The sequence below is a fragment of the Cyprinus carpio genome, chromosome A9 (assembly GCF_018340385.1).
Source record: "Cyprinus carpio isolate SPL01 chromosome A9, ASM1834038v1, whole genome shotgun sequence".
In the NCBI taxonomy this organism is placed as follows: domain Eukaryota; kingdom Metazoa; phylum Chordata; class Actinopteri; order Cypriniformes; family Cyprinidae; genus Cyprinus; species Cyprinus carpio.
The window spans coordinates 6,342,530-6,358,478 of record NC_056580.1 but is presented as its reverse complement, the minus strand read 5'-3'; positions in this window follow the sequence as shown (position 1 = coordinate 6,358,478).

Genomic DNA, 15,949 nt, shown 5'->3' with positions numbered 1-15,949 from the left:
GCCTGCCACCCTGCCCCTCACACTGAGCTGAGGAATCCGGCTCCTGGCTCCAGTTACGCCACACTCCCGAGATGTTGCCGAGGAGAAAGTGGGACTGTAATTTATAGAATCTGGCCAGTGTGATAAGTTGAACTTTGGAGAGCCAGCAGGTAGCGGGAATGTTCTACTGAATGTTTCTACTGAAAACACTGGCAATCTTTTCCAGAACCTACTGAGCTGCCTACTTAAACTCACAGCATACTTCAGTTTTGATGCAAATGGTTGGCGTATGCGTAGAGTCGAACATACAATGTCTTTCCAAATATACTCGTGCACAAACACAGGCGGTCAATATCTGTGCACTGGAAAGTTTCATACTTGTCCAGTGTCTGCGCCATTTCTCTCCAGAAGTTATGAGCAATAAAAATGTCTTCATACTATTTGAAACTAAATTTGAAAGTATTTCTTAACCCCCTCACATAAGCACTCGTCAACATGGGCATCGTTTGTTATTCTGTCTCTTTCATTTGTTTTTTGATGGTGAAATAACGCATCATGCCAGTTCTGCCACCTTGTGAACAAACTAGCGCAAAGAAATGCGCATGTGCGAGATGAGTGTCCAGAGAATGCGCAGTTAGAAAAACATCACTGCGTGTGTACAGTATGCACATACTTTTCCAATGATGAAATTTACGTCACATGCACTGTACACAAACTCTAGTGTATCCATAAAAACCGAAGTATACTTCAGTATGGCATCTACACAGTAACTAATAATATCCAAAGACCTTTTCAGTCTAAGTAAAAATATACTGTTTCATTTACTATTTGTGTGCTGATAGATTTTATGCTTATTTGATTATCATGACATTAGCATAATGCCAAACAGTTGAGACTTTACACAAGCAGCAACATCATTTAAGAGGATTTTATTTCAGTTAGGCTGTAAACAGCAGGGCAGCACACTAGGTTTTGGAACAGACCCTGAGTGCATCCACTGTGCCTGTGTGTGGCCAGAACACAGCATGAGTGTTCACACATATATGTAAATCGCTTGAAAACATCTGCTGCCATTACATTACATTACTTTACTGGAATGGCATGCCTTGACTCCAGCTTAAATGAATAAATGAATCATCACACTTCATTCACCCACACTGGCCTCATTTACTACTCATCAAGACTAATTGTATTTTGTTAGCGCCAACATGTCTTGTAAAAGCAATGTAAATGACTGATAATTACAGCCACTGAGGGTCATAATTTAAGTCTGACTTTGACTTGTTAATTGCTGCTGAACGAGTATATTATTGTCTTCCTCTTTTGATTCTGATGTGGTCTATTTTGGATGTAGAATGGTGTAATGAATATATGTTAACAGATTAAATGAACAATGAAGATCTATATTTGTCTGTAGAGTGTGTGTAAAGTTAACTCCTGCTGCTGACTGTTAGGAGCCGTTGACAATTTTTTAAATCGAATTACAATTCAGTCTTTTTTTTTTCAGTGTCGCACGCTACAAGTGAAGAGTATTATGACACCAAGTAAAGCTCAAAATATTTAGACTTTTGATTCAATGTCAGTTTTAAGACAAGGGACCAATCAGATTAAGCTTGATTAAGCTTGATATTATTACCATTTAAAATAACTTGTTGGATGGATGTTTTCTGTTTGAATATATTTTAAAATGTAATTTATTCCTATGATGAATTTTCAGCATCATTACTGCAGTCTTCAGTGTCACATGATCCTTCAGAAATCTTAATAATATGCTGATTTGATGCTCGGGAAACATTTTAATTTGCCCTTGCTGTATAAAAGTATTAATTTCACACTGGCCAGAATAATTTCTTATATATATTACTAACCCCAAAATTGAAAATGGTGTTGTACTAGGCATTGATAAAAGCAGAAATACCCTCATCCTGAAGCCTCACAATCAAATAAGTGCTAAACACCAGTTAATGTTAAAGATTAAGACAGTTAATGACATGTCTTTCATGTTCCTCAAACTCAAAACACCCACATGCGCCTCAAATAACGTGGTAACAACATTTGTGATGCCAGTCCCTGTTGTCGTTTACCCAGCAAAACAGTTATTTGAAGCATAACTACAATGGATTGGCTTCATGAATGTAGTATGTGTTATATTTGTTTCCTTCAGGTGCTGTTTTTCATGTAGTATTAACTGAGGGAGGAGGTGTGGACTGATCTATGCTGGATTTGTGAAGATACAGTAGTTGTGCAATCATCAAACTCATCACAAGCTCATGCCTGGAGGAATGTGACCTTCGCATGAACACCGTCCTCTATTTAAAGCTACTAATGCACTCACACAATAAATAGGAGTATGATAATAAACACTTTACACAAACGGACGTGCGGGAGCATGTTTGTTCCCTTTGTTTGGCAGTGTTTGATGAGGCTAGTCTGACTCGCATGTGCTTGTGCTAACGAGCTTCCTGATGCCGCTGATACTGGACAGAGGGATGGAAAGAGGAAGCAGCTATTAAGCAAATTGGATCTGAGGCCATAGAAAGTTTCCACAGAATTTGATAATGCTTTCAGCCACTTCAAAGGGTGTCTCTGCACTCCATATTTGTCAACCCAGGCTCCTAAGAAAAATGTGCCTGTGGTGACATTTTTTGCTAAATATTGCATTGCTTCTTGCACATTTCCCGGCACTTTCAAAGTGAAATTTTAGTCTCTTAGTGACTTACATTTACACGACTCATATTTAAATGTTCCACATTGCATGTGCAAAGTTGTACCAGTAGGGTGACCAAATGTGCCATTTTCCCAGGACACGTCCTGGCCAGGATTTCTATATTGCCTAAAATATCCACGTTTTGGTTTTGTTTGTGCTGCGCAGATTAATTGTTGTATGACAAAATACCATGAGAGATCTAGAGAGCAGACGGTTTCTTGTGTTTTTGAATCGCTCTCACGGTACTTTGATGTCATCCAGCGATCAATATGCTCAGTGCTGATTCAAGTCTCAACACTAATATGTACACATATTTGCATCACTTTGACTGTTCTATATAGATCCCACCTTCTCACGCACCACGATTGGTCGATTATGTACAATGTCTGCATGTTATTGGTAAAACGATCATTACCTTCATTAAGTATGAAAACAGGAAACCAAAGCCTAAACCTGGATATATTAGGAAATATAGAAATCCTGGGCAGGACGTGTCCTGGGAAAATGGCACATTTGGTCACCCTAGTACCAGGTGAGCTCTGGGAAAATGGCACATTTGGTCACCCTAGTAACATACGGATGTGATGCAAATGTCAAAATGTACTGGTTACAAATCATGTACTATGTTAAAAGGGTTTTGAGGTCATAACATACAAGGAACCGTGCAAAAAAAAAATAAGTGTTTGATAAATCAATAATCTACCCCTGAAATCACAATTAAAGGGAAAATATTATCAAAATTGGTCGTGTTTTACTGCCCCTAGTGTTCATTTCAACTGGAAACTACAGTCAACTCTATGTACAAGTATGTAGGTAGAGGCACATTTTTCCAATGAGCCTAGCTTGATTTTTGTTTTCAAGTTGAAGAATAAAATTTCTGCACCACTAGCAACATGATGATTGGTTTAGATAGGTTTTCTAAATACTCCACTGTGTGCTATCAGTTAGCAAACAGATCCCACCTTGACTAGTTTTTTCTTGCAAAAAAAGAAGATTTTTGAAGAGTCAAGAAACCCCAGTGAGCACTTGATGATATGAGTTTCGTAGACATATGTTTTTATTGAATTATATTTTAATGAACAGGCCAAATTTAAGTTGTTAGGATTGCTGTAACGTTAACTGTAAAGATAACGATTATGATAATTATATAAGCATCCACACCAACGTATGATAATGTTTTGTTTATTTTAAGTTTTATCATCTGCCACTTTAAATGCTTGTGCTCTTTAAAGAAGGATTGGTTATGATAGTATGTGGTTGTTTTTTTAAGTTTTTTTTGGGTGCGCTTGATTTTGATGTGGGTTCTAATCATTTAGCTGTTATTATACATGTGTGGTAATGATTATTTAATCCATTAGAAACTGCCAGATGGATTGTGAAACACAGAAATATTCTGCCTTTTTGCATCCATCTAAGCTGTCTGACCCTCTATCCTGTCAGCACTAGACTGCCTTTAACACTTGATGCTCTCAAACTTGATGCTCTTTTCATATTCCATTCGGTCAATATTGCACAGTTTCTCATAGCTTATTGCTCAAGTATTCTCAAGTATTTAATTCAAACTAATGAGTCCTGAGTTTGTGATAGTATGTGTATTTTGAGCTGTGTCATCCATCATTTCTCATGCAGGAATGCAGTTCCCCTTGGTCTAAACACTGGATCTGTCCTGTTCACCCCTGTGGGGGTGTGAAAGAGGAGAATATGAATATTCAGGGTCCGACCGACCTCATCCATCAAGACCAACAAGGTTCCAAGGGTTCAGTTTGAGGCTATATGCAGGATAAGATTGGATACCGGATCTTCATCTCTTTTGTTTCTCAGATCAGTGCTGCAGAGGCTGAGAGGGGAAGCAGATTCCAGCCCTGCAATTCACCCTCAACCGCTGCTTTACTCTGCCAAAACACTGCAGCTTCCACAAGCGCTGGTGTCACATGGGATGCAAACATGTCCAGATGTCTTGGACCGAGTCTGACTTGGTTTATAAATCTCTTTAGAAACATTCAATCAGCATTGTGTTTCTGAGTTTGTTCTGTCACTGTAGTTTACACAAAAATGAAAATCATGTCATTATTTACTTTATATTAGTTTTTTAAAAACCTGAAACGATTGAGAATGAAAAACAGCTTCATGAAGATTTTTCAAAAAGGTCATACAAGTTTGGATGCATATGAGAGTGAGTGAATTATGACAGATTTGTCATTTTTAAGTGAACTGTCCATTTAAATTTCCCAGATGTTGGTCTAGATAATATACTTTTACATCATACTGAGTGATTCCTTCTCTTCTCATCATTCTTGTGATCCTTCGTCACTGGATTATGTCAGATGGGTGTGATGCTGTGTGTTTGGAGGATGTATTGTACTCTACAGCCAGCGTGTGAGGAATGCTGATTAGTTTAGCAGGATGTTCAGTTCCTGTGGGACTGTGTCTGTGTCCAGCTGGTCCACACTGACCCACAACTCTCATTTTCCCAACACTGAGGCCAGTCTCCGTCCACAGCTGCATAATGGCCTTTCACTGTTGCCTGATGCAAATGAATGGTCACTCAGCATTTCATCATTTGATTTGTGCTATAGAAAACCCCTGGGGGACCCAACAACAAACTATGTACACTAGTCAAAAGTTTATGCTAAATTATTTGTTAGAAATTTATTGGTTTCTTATGATGTTAAAAACATTTTGTTTTGTGATTTTTTTCTTTGTTGTCTTGTGTTTTGTTTTGGTTGTTTTTGTTTTGTTTTTGATGATATACTCAAAAGTTTTGAAATGTATTATTTTTGTTTATTTGTAGGGTTTTTTTCAGTGGAAGACATGAGTCAAAGGTTTAGAAAAGTATTTGTTTCTTCAAGATCTTAAAAGCATCTAGTTTTGTTTTGGTGTTTATTTATCTATTTGTGTTTGTTTGGTTTCACCCAGTAACTCTGTAAACTAGAGTCAAATTTAGAAATGTTTTTGATTTAGCAACTTATTTGTTCTTAAATGTTAGATCTTAAACGCATATTGATTTTTTTCCGGCTTTTTATTTTTCTGTTTGTTTCTTTTTGTTTTCTGCCTTTCTCTGTGTGTGAGTGTGTGTGTGTGCGTGTGTGTGTGTGTGTGTGTGTGTGTGTGTGTGTGTGTGTGTGTGTGTGTGTGTGTGTGTGTGTGTGTGTGTGTGTGTGTGTTTGGTTTGGTTTTTTTTTGTGTGTTTTGTTTTGCAAACATTGTTTTTGCAAAACAAAACATTCTGTGTCTATCTTCTATAGACAACTGCAAATGAATCTTTTCAACATGGAAAATACTATCTTGATGGCATTTTTCACCGAATTGATGTCTGTAAGTTGACGTAACTGATGTTCCCACAGTCACCACCACCATTTCATTTAAATTATTGCCTTTCTCCTAGGAGAAAATAAATTATGGATTATGCCAGTCATAGTTTAACAAGACGTTGATGTATCATAGAGATGGCGTCTACAGGCAGCCTGTGGAAGGGGCTGTTTGTGATAGTATCTCTGCTACTGTCATTCAGGACACATACTCCCTTTGCTCATGTGCATTCCTGCAGGAGATCTCTGACATCAGCATTTACACACTGACCTACCATGTTATGAACTTTAACCTGGAAGAACATGTTAACCTAAATCAACTGAGCTTTTCTCACAGTCCATACACTGGGTTTCACCTCCCATCATAATTTCAGTACTTGGTTTAAATGTGGGTAAAGGAAAGCATACACCTATTGCAAGTGCAAATAATTCCTATGCACCATCGGAAACTGAGAGCAAATATTTATGAAATTTGGGATCATGTAGAGCTCTTTGAAGCTGCACTGAAAATGCAATTTGGACCTTCAGCCCTTTGGCCACCACTGAAGTTCATTATGTGGAGAAACATCCTGGAATGTTTTGCTCAAAACCCTTAATGTCTTTGCCACTGAAGACAGAAAGACAAGATCATCTTGGATGACATGGGGTAAGTTAATTATTGGAAAAGTTTATTGTGAAAGTGAACTAATACTTTAAGTGTAGAAATATGTCTATTTGCATTTCCAGATATTTAAAGTGAATATTGCAGATTGGAGACCCATTGAGTCAATGTATACAAAAATAATGTAGGAACTAGATTTTCTTTAAAATATACTTATAAATACTCTACTTGAAACTTCAGGTGTCATTTTTTTTTTTTTTTTGAGAAAAAACTTCTGCTTTTTTACTTCCACATCTGAAAAACGGCAACACCCAAAGTGACGTAACGGGAGGGAGTGCGGTCAATTTAAACATTAGAAAAGAAAAGTTATCAGAAAAGTTCTTCATAGTTGAGTTTATGGTCACCAGGATCACTTTAATTATTATTAGAATAATCCTGGCCTGTCCCTGTTCTCTTGGTCGCATAGCAGGCTCAAAATTGAGTAATCAAGTATGAATAAATATTTCCTCAGCGTCCAAACTGTCATCACGTTCCATTGTTTTATTGTTTAAATTAACCGCACTCCCTCCCGTTACGTCGCCCTCGGTTTTGCCGTTTTTCAGATGCGGAAGTAAAATTTTCTTACAAAAACAACTTTAGAAGTTTATATTTTTATAAAAAAAAAAAAAAAATATATATATATATATATATATAGATAGATAGATATATATATATATATATAAAATGACTATCAAGTTAATACTTTATAAGTATATTTTAAAGAAAATCTAGTTCCTACATTATTTTTGTATACATTGACTCACTGGGTTTCTAACCTGCAATATGCACTTTAAAGAAACAAAAACATATTGCTGCCATTCCCAGTTCATTAAGCAGAGAGTAAATATAAAGTGTGCAGCTCCTTATTTATTGAAGTAACATGGACTATAATAAAGTCTGCATGTCCTGTCTTAGTATTAGGAAACACTGTGCCCATGTTTATCCCTGCACTCCGTTCTGCATGCCTGCAGGTCATGTTGCGCAGATCACGGCATCACGTGATCGTCAGAGACATTTTTACATCATTTGAAACAGTCACTATGGCTCCAATGCTGAAAATTACTCCGCTGAATGAGACAGTTAAGATATACAGGGATGAATATAGAGATAATGTCATAATGTTGACATTAATATTTATGTCTTACTCATTTCAGAATGTTAAATCTCCTGAATCTTACACCTGCATCCTGTATATGACAGCACCAACACTCTTTATTTCCCTGTAACTGCCTTTACGACCTCTAGGCATCATTCCTGAATCGGGGGAGTGTTGTTTTAGGTTTAGTTCTCTATTGATCATTTTCAGCCAACCTTGTGTAAATGTGGTGTCATTTGTGACATGAAAATATTACACACAACTCATAAATCTGGGCAAGTTGGAGCAGGGCAAGTGCTGTATCTGGAGAAGCAGCAGAGGTGAAGCCAGATGAAAGATGGAGCATATGTATGTTTGTTTGAGAAGAGCCAGCTCTGCACATGGCTGTTACTCACTGCACTGAGGTGGGCAGTAATAAGACAAGGTCACTTCCCACCCACCCCTGCAGGCCTGCAGATGCTGAGGGACGCAGTGGGATTTTTTCTGAAGGGGTTTTGTTCTTTGTGCGTCAGGCATGTTGGTACAGACAATTTAATCTCTGTTGTTGTGAGAATAAGTGTTTATGAAAAAGTCAGTAAAAAGCATTAAATATAATAAAGGTTCCAAAAGGGGGGTTTTCGTAGAGAAGTAACAGAAAAAAACATTTTTGGTTACCGAAAGAAAATTCTTAAAAGAACCATTTTTTCTTATAGTGAAGAATATTTAAATAATCAGAAGAACTAAATAATTAAATAAAATAAATAAATAAACTTGTGCAATGGAAAAGTTTTGTGGATGCCAAAGATTTTCCATGGTACCACAGATGCCAATAAAGAACCTTTATTTTAATTTGTGTCCCAAATCCTAAAATCTCAGATCGTTCTGTCTCAAGCCAATTAGTAATCAACTAAACTAAACTAAAATGAAATATTGTTCAAGCTTGTGTTCAGTGTGGTTAAAGCTATGGCTTAGTTTCATGATCCAAACCACCAAACCTCAAGTATATTCTATCTCAAGCCAATGTAAAATAAAATAGAAAATAAAAAAGATGTCATGTTACATTAGCAATAAATACATTTTGGGATGGGAATCCCGGGGTAACTGAGAATCACTCAAGCTTCAGTCTGCATCACGCCCTTATGAAGATCTGAGATGACCGAACACCTGAGAAGGACCTTAGATGACACCAACATACAAAAGCATACCTATAAGTTTGATTACAGCATACAATCATTGCTGTTATTAGTGTTCACCGTATGTTTGAATACATAGCAACCAACTGCATGAATTTTTTCTGTATATGTCTGCCTTATGGACATCACCTTGGCATACAGTAGTCACCACACACTGATAAACTACTAAATGTAATGTAGAAACTTTCATTTTCTGTGAAGCTGCTTTGCAACGAAAAGCGTTGTACAAATAAACGTGGATTGGACTGAATAAATAAAATGTAATAAAACATTCAAGCTCATGCTAAAGTCAACATGTTGGTCGTGTCCAGCACTATTGTCTTCACAGCCAAGCATTCTTTCACATAATGTTGAAAGTAGCCTGGAGTGAATATTGGTGCAGGTCTAAAGAATGAGTATTGACAGATGACCACTGACAGAGTGACACTGCTCCGTGCTAAAACTGTCCAAAACGCCCTCTCTTAATCCTGCACTCAATGAAAACCCTTCAAACCTCTGAGAGATAAAGATGAGCTGTGAGTGTTGTGACAGGAAAGAGGGTCCAGTAAAGGTGTGCCCTTTCACAAGGCTGCAGTGAAAGTCACATACTTGTCTAAATTAAAAGGTGTTGATTCCAAATCAAACGCACACAGCAACCCACCCCTACAGACTGATGAAAATGAAACTTTGTGTTTGTTTTGTTATGAAACTGTGTCTCTTTGACATTTCTCATTTAGCCTACTGTGGTTAGGAGTCCAAACCAATGTGGGGAATTTGTCTGAGAGTTTGAGGTTTATCAATTGTGTCATCATTTACTCACCCACATGTTGTTCCAAACAGTTTTCTGTGGAATGCAAATGAGACTTTCTGAAGAATGTCCTGACCGATGTTCTCCATACGATGAAACTGAATGGGGCGTGTGCTGTAAAACTGAAAAAAAAAAAGAAAAAAAAATCAATAGAAGTATCTTAAAAGTAGTCCAAACCTTGCAAAACTTCTGACGGAATACAATAGTTTCCAGTAAGATATTTAAGTCATTAATTATTGAAAATCTTGCCTCTGTAATTCCTTTAGTTGCATCACTAGTGTGTCATAAGTTTTGCAAAAACATCATTAAAAATTTTACTTAAATATATAGGCCTACTCATGTTAAAAATTCAACTGTGAGAGAAAGTTAACATTTTTTTGTGTGTGTGTACAGGCCACTGATCTATATTATACATGCCTAACTATTACGCAGTTTCATAACCTCCTGGGATCCAGGCATAGACTTTTGTCCTCTGTAGTGGGCTTTATATTTCAGTGAATTTCTCTGAGACCTTATGTGTCACAGTTTTAAGTCTGGATGTCCTGGACAGAGCACATTCACGGGGCTTTTCAGAGATACCAAATGATTGGAGGTTTGATCATAAACACACCTTCTCCTTGGTCTTTAAATATGATTGATACTGACAGAATGATCAGATTTAGCACACTAATATTTTGTAATTATTATTTAAATCTGGCTAATTTTCTAATTGTTTGTAGTGAATAAACATCTCAGAAAAATGTTATGGGGTTTTAAATCAGAATATGACTTTTTGTTACGAAATGGCAAAATTTTCATACATGTTTCCTGTAGAGGACACCAAGATAAACAGCATATAAGGAAAGAAATTATAGATCAATATTCCTATGAAATATGAGATATTCTTATGAAAATGTTGCCAAGTTAAAACTCCCATTATTACACTTCTTTTTTCATTATGGTTTGCCCCAAGAACACATTAATATACAAATTAGATGCAATGTATAGATACATTGTATAGAATGGGAAAACCAATTTATGGACATTTTACACACATATTCCACAGTAGTATATCAAATTATTCTGTTATATCTTTCATAACATAGTTGAGAATCATCTTTGTACAAAGCTTGGTTAAAAATAGCCTGAAACCTAAAAACTGATTGGTGAATGAAAAAAATAAAATCATTTTTGGCTATAGGCCTTTTTGTGGGGTGGGTTTTTTTTTTTGTTTTTTTTTAAATAAGTTCATGGTGTCCACTAAAAAGGACATAGAATAAAATATGAATAAAATATATTTTTCAAAAATGTTTATTATGCATCAACCAATGTAATGACATTTTTTTTTTTTAAATGTAAATGTCATTTAATATATATATATATATATATATATATATATATATATATATATATATATATATATATATATATATATATATATTTAAGTGTAATAATTCTCGCATTTCTTGACAATAATTGCCATTAACGTTTATTATATATAAATGGTCATACAAAAAAATTGTAAAGTTAGCTAAAATTTGATGATGTTGAGTAAATGACAGAATTTTCATTTTGGGGTTAACTATGCCTTTATTAAAGCAGATATTGTGTCATGTGGAGAGTGAAATAATAAATAAATAAAATGGCTTCTGCAGGAGACAGCTTGTCTCTAAAGCCTGCTAGATTGAGCCCCTCTGTGTCATTGACAGACCCCTACCTAAAACTCATTCATGAGCTCTCAAAGTGGCCTTTCTTTTCTCCTCTGGCAGCCAGTGGCCTGTCACAAGCAGATAAATGAGCTGTGCTGAGAGATGCATTGAGGAATGAATAGGAACAAATTGTTTAGCACCACGGATTATAGTGCTACAAGCTCAGTCTCACTCTGGGGTCGCCACAGCTGGCCCTGAATGCTGCCTGTACAGTTTAAATTAATAATTAGCCAAAATTAATATTCTGCTATTGTTTACCCTCATGTTGTGCTGTTATTTGCTTTGTGAAATGCAAAAGAACACATTTTTCTTATGATCTGCTGCTACATGAAGATTCTCTTTTGTGTTCCAAATAACAGCAAATGGGTTGCAGATTAAATAATGACTATTTATGGACATGCATATAAATTCACAAATCAAACTCTGTGATCTTATCAATGCCACTAACAAACAAGTGTGATTAGGTTTGCATGGAAAGCTTTTTTTTACTTTATGGCTTCACTAAACAAGCAGTGGAAAGCCTGAATCTCTTGGGCTGAATGAGTTTCTTACACACACTGATCTCTGGATTCTTGTGACCTCTCGGTCCCTCCTGCTTTATTCTCTGTATGAACAAAGAGCAAATGATTTACTCATGACAATACAATCATAAGACTTCAACCTAGTGACCTCCCATTGCACAATTTCAACTGGCCAGGGTCAGTGATGACTGAACGTTTATTTTATCCCATTGTAGCCACATTTTAACTCTTTAATCTTGGGTTAACCAATGGAATGTGTTGCATATGGCGCATTGTGATGTAGGACATGAGAGTTTTCTTTATAAAAGTGTGTTGCCTTGGAAGAATTTGATGAGAATCTCTTTCTAATTGGTTGACCGCTTGAGCTTAGGGAATACCAAGATGACAGTCGTCTAAAATCTTGTGTTATCCATTTCATTCACCCATTAGATCTGTAGAAACACAGGAAGGCAAACAATTATCCTGACAATTTTCTATTTCTTTTCATCCCTGAATCATTTAGACAGCTAAGTATATTCCGTTGAGCTCCTGTGGTCTTTTTGGAGGTTACGTCATACCGGATTAAGCACCATTTTCCGCTTTCACGCTGTTCAAAGAGAGAAATTCTTCGTCAAGCTTTCCGCTGTCCTTTCTCCCTCTGGAACCCCAGTGTCTTTTTGTGTGACCTTTGACCTGGGCTCTTTTGCCGTGCATTTGGGTGAGAGGTGGCTGGTGACAGGAGGTCAGGGGAAGGACAGACACAATGGAGAGGCTGAGAGTGTTAAGCCTGGGAGCTCCATCACTTTAAATCAATGTGCCTCACTGGCCCGGGGCGCTACATACCACCATCAAACCAGTATCCCAGTGTGTGACTTCTGTGGATGTGAGTAAGGGCTAAAGATTTATAGTGTTTGGGTTATTCTGAATTCTTTCATTCATGGGATACTGGAACCACAGGAATCTCTGCATGCTGCTGGATTCATTTGTGAAGTCTGTTTTTCTTAGAAGAGGACTCGTTTTAAAGTGATACCCGATCTTCATCTATCTTTATATGGCATATGCCACATCCTCAGCCACCAGCTTCTGCACCACATTCAAAAAAGAGCCGTCAAAACACAATTCTGCCAAGCTTAATAACCAAAATGATTTAATGACCTTAAAATCCAGTGAGTAGCCTTACTTCCAGTCTCTGATTCTCGGAACAGCATACTAGTATACTACTGATACTAGTTTTTACCACATCTGTCTATGGCAGAAGTAGTAAGAGTAGTGCTAGCATGAGACTGGAACTGCTCTCACATATGGCTCTACTTTTGGACACAATCGGTCTGGGCCTGTCCATTTACAGATAATCCATCAATGACAGATGATCATTTCACTCTCACCAACAAACCAACAGAAGTGCAGAGCTTTCACATTATAAATGCTGATCACTGAGGAACAAAAGCAGATGAATGGCCTAAACGTGAACTTGAGAGAGAACAATTCACAGACCTGTCAGTTATACGAATGTTTAAATTTCCTGAAGTGTTTAGAAAAATCATGTGCCTGTAAGAGCATGCCTGTGCTGATGTTTCGTCAGAAAATGCTCTGATTTTCTGCACAAAGTCTGTCAGTGCTGACTTACTGCCAAACATAGCATCATGGCTTCTTTCAGGGTGATCTATCGCTCATGTTTGCCCCCAGCTGCTGTCACCGGAGGAAAAATCGCTATGTTATTTCCATCTTGTCTAACAGTTCACAGAGAAATGTTCTGGTTTAACTGTTTAATGTCTAATGTATTGGAGCACACTGAGAGTGTCAGTGCTCTCTGAGGGTGTGTTTACTTGACAACGATTGTACTAAAAACAGAAAAGTTTTTCTTTTGTGTTTTAGTGTACAGATGACAATGTTGTCAAAATGATCCCCATTTACATGGATCCACGAAAATGAGTAAAAACACTGTATCAATCACGCCAGGCCAGTAGTTGGCCATGTCACTTCATAAAGAAACACTACACACCTGCACACATACATATAGATAGATGGAACGTGTTACATGACATCGCCGTCTTCACTAATTCACATGGAGATGACGATAATAATACCACTTTCAAAAACTTGCACAGTGAAAACTTCCAAAGTTTGTCTTTTCAGTCCCCCAAAATGCAGTTGTTGTGTAAATGAACTGCAAAATGGAACCTATTACCAAATTTCTGCATTGTTTGATTTGATTATTATTATTATTATTATTATTATTATTATTATTATTGTTTAAATTGTTGAAAATCAACAATATTGTCTTGATAGTTCTTGTCTAGAGTTTACCATTATAACATTTACCATTCATTAAATTTACATTACAAGTTAAATTTAACATGTATGTTAAACATTAGTGAATTTATCCCACTGATCTCGAAAAGTTGTCCCACACATCCAGACCACTGGCCGTTCTCATCCAGCCAAGCCCACAGAGCCAGAGCTGCCAGGAGGTGCCCGCTGCCTGGTGCCAAGCAACTTATCTTGGAGTTAAGCTGTTATGTCAGCACATCTAGCACCTGCTGGCCTGTGCCGATAAGGACGTGAGAGCACTGTTGACACCACTGTCCTGTCCACAACAATGAGCGCAGGTGCGGAACAGCTGCTGTACAGTGAGTCTGCTGCATGTGCCCACTGCACTAAAGAAACAAACAGAGAAACATCCGTTTCATGTGGACCGATGCTCAGTTAGACTGGGCCAAAGTTTGTTTGATCTGATGAGCTTGATGAGGCCTTGTGAGTTTCCACACAGTGCAAAAATGGTGCAGTAAATAATAATTTGACTGTAGTTTACCTCTTTGAAAAAAGCAATAAGCCACACAAGGATGTTTTAGCCATGAGGCTAAGAAGAAACCCCACTGCCCATGATAAAGTCACTGAAACACCTGTTAGGCTTTTATAAAAATAGATTTAGCAGTAATTTGACAGAAGGCAGCAATGTTAGTTACATACAATAATATTAATAATTGCAATGAACACATCTTCAGGTAGTAGTTCATTAGCAACATTTTGGTGAAGTTGCACATGGAAAAAAATATCTATTATTAATTGTGCATGTAGTATAAGCACTGCTCACATTTAAGTCACTTTCAAACCAAGCAGCTTTGTGTTGACAAACTTGAACACAAGTGAATTCTGGGGAATTTTTTCGCCCTCGCACGAAAACTCCCGATCACGCAAATTTCTATTTAAATGACTGAATCGGCCACAAAATTTCAGAGCAACAGTAAATGTGACCAAAGTGTAAATGTGTAGGGTGTATACAGTCACTAAGCATCTTGGCAAATGTAATATTTAATGTGGTCTCAAGGTGTCTGGATTTTATAATCGCTTTTAACATGGTTCATCCTAGTCTGAGCTACTCATTTTGTCGTAATTGCCCCATACATTGTCAAGGTGCGGTCACATTTCCAGATGTAATTTGTGCAGGCGAAAGGATTTCCTTGTGAATTCGATGTGTTGATCAACAGAGAGCTGCTTGGTTTGAAAGCAACTTCTGTGTGAACTGTGCTTCATACTAATGACAATAGACAATGGAGCTTTTTTGCCTGCTGCATTTGACTAATGTGACCACACCCTATCTAGCTGGCGTTTCAGCAATGACTGCATGCTCACTAAATTTTCTTAAGATTTGAATTTCAAATGACATATTGGCGCATTGCCAGGACAGACATAAGTACTGGGATATTTTATCTTCTACTCACAGCTCATAATGTTGAGTTCAATGCTGATTAAATTATAAAGTGTGACTGAAAACCCTCCTTCATCTCACCTGTTTGTACTGTATTTCTGATCAAATAAATGCAGCGTTAGTGAGCATAAGAGACTTCATTCAAACAACGTTGTTTCGGATTCCAAACATTTCAAGTTGTTTAGTTATTTTGCATTTTTATTTCTTTTTTTTTAGTGGTTTAACTGTCCAATCAAATAATAAATGAACATCCTGCTTTAACATTAGAAACACACAGTGACTGAGCAGATCAGACAGACGGTTACTGTGGCAGGATCCAGACACAGATTTGGACACAAAGTGCTGAGGAGGTGACCAGGTGTC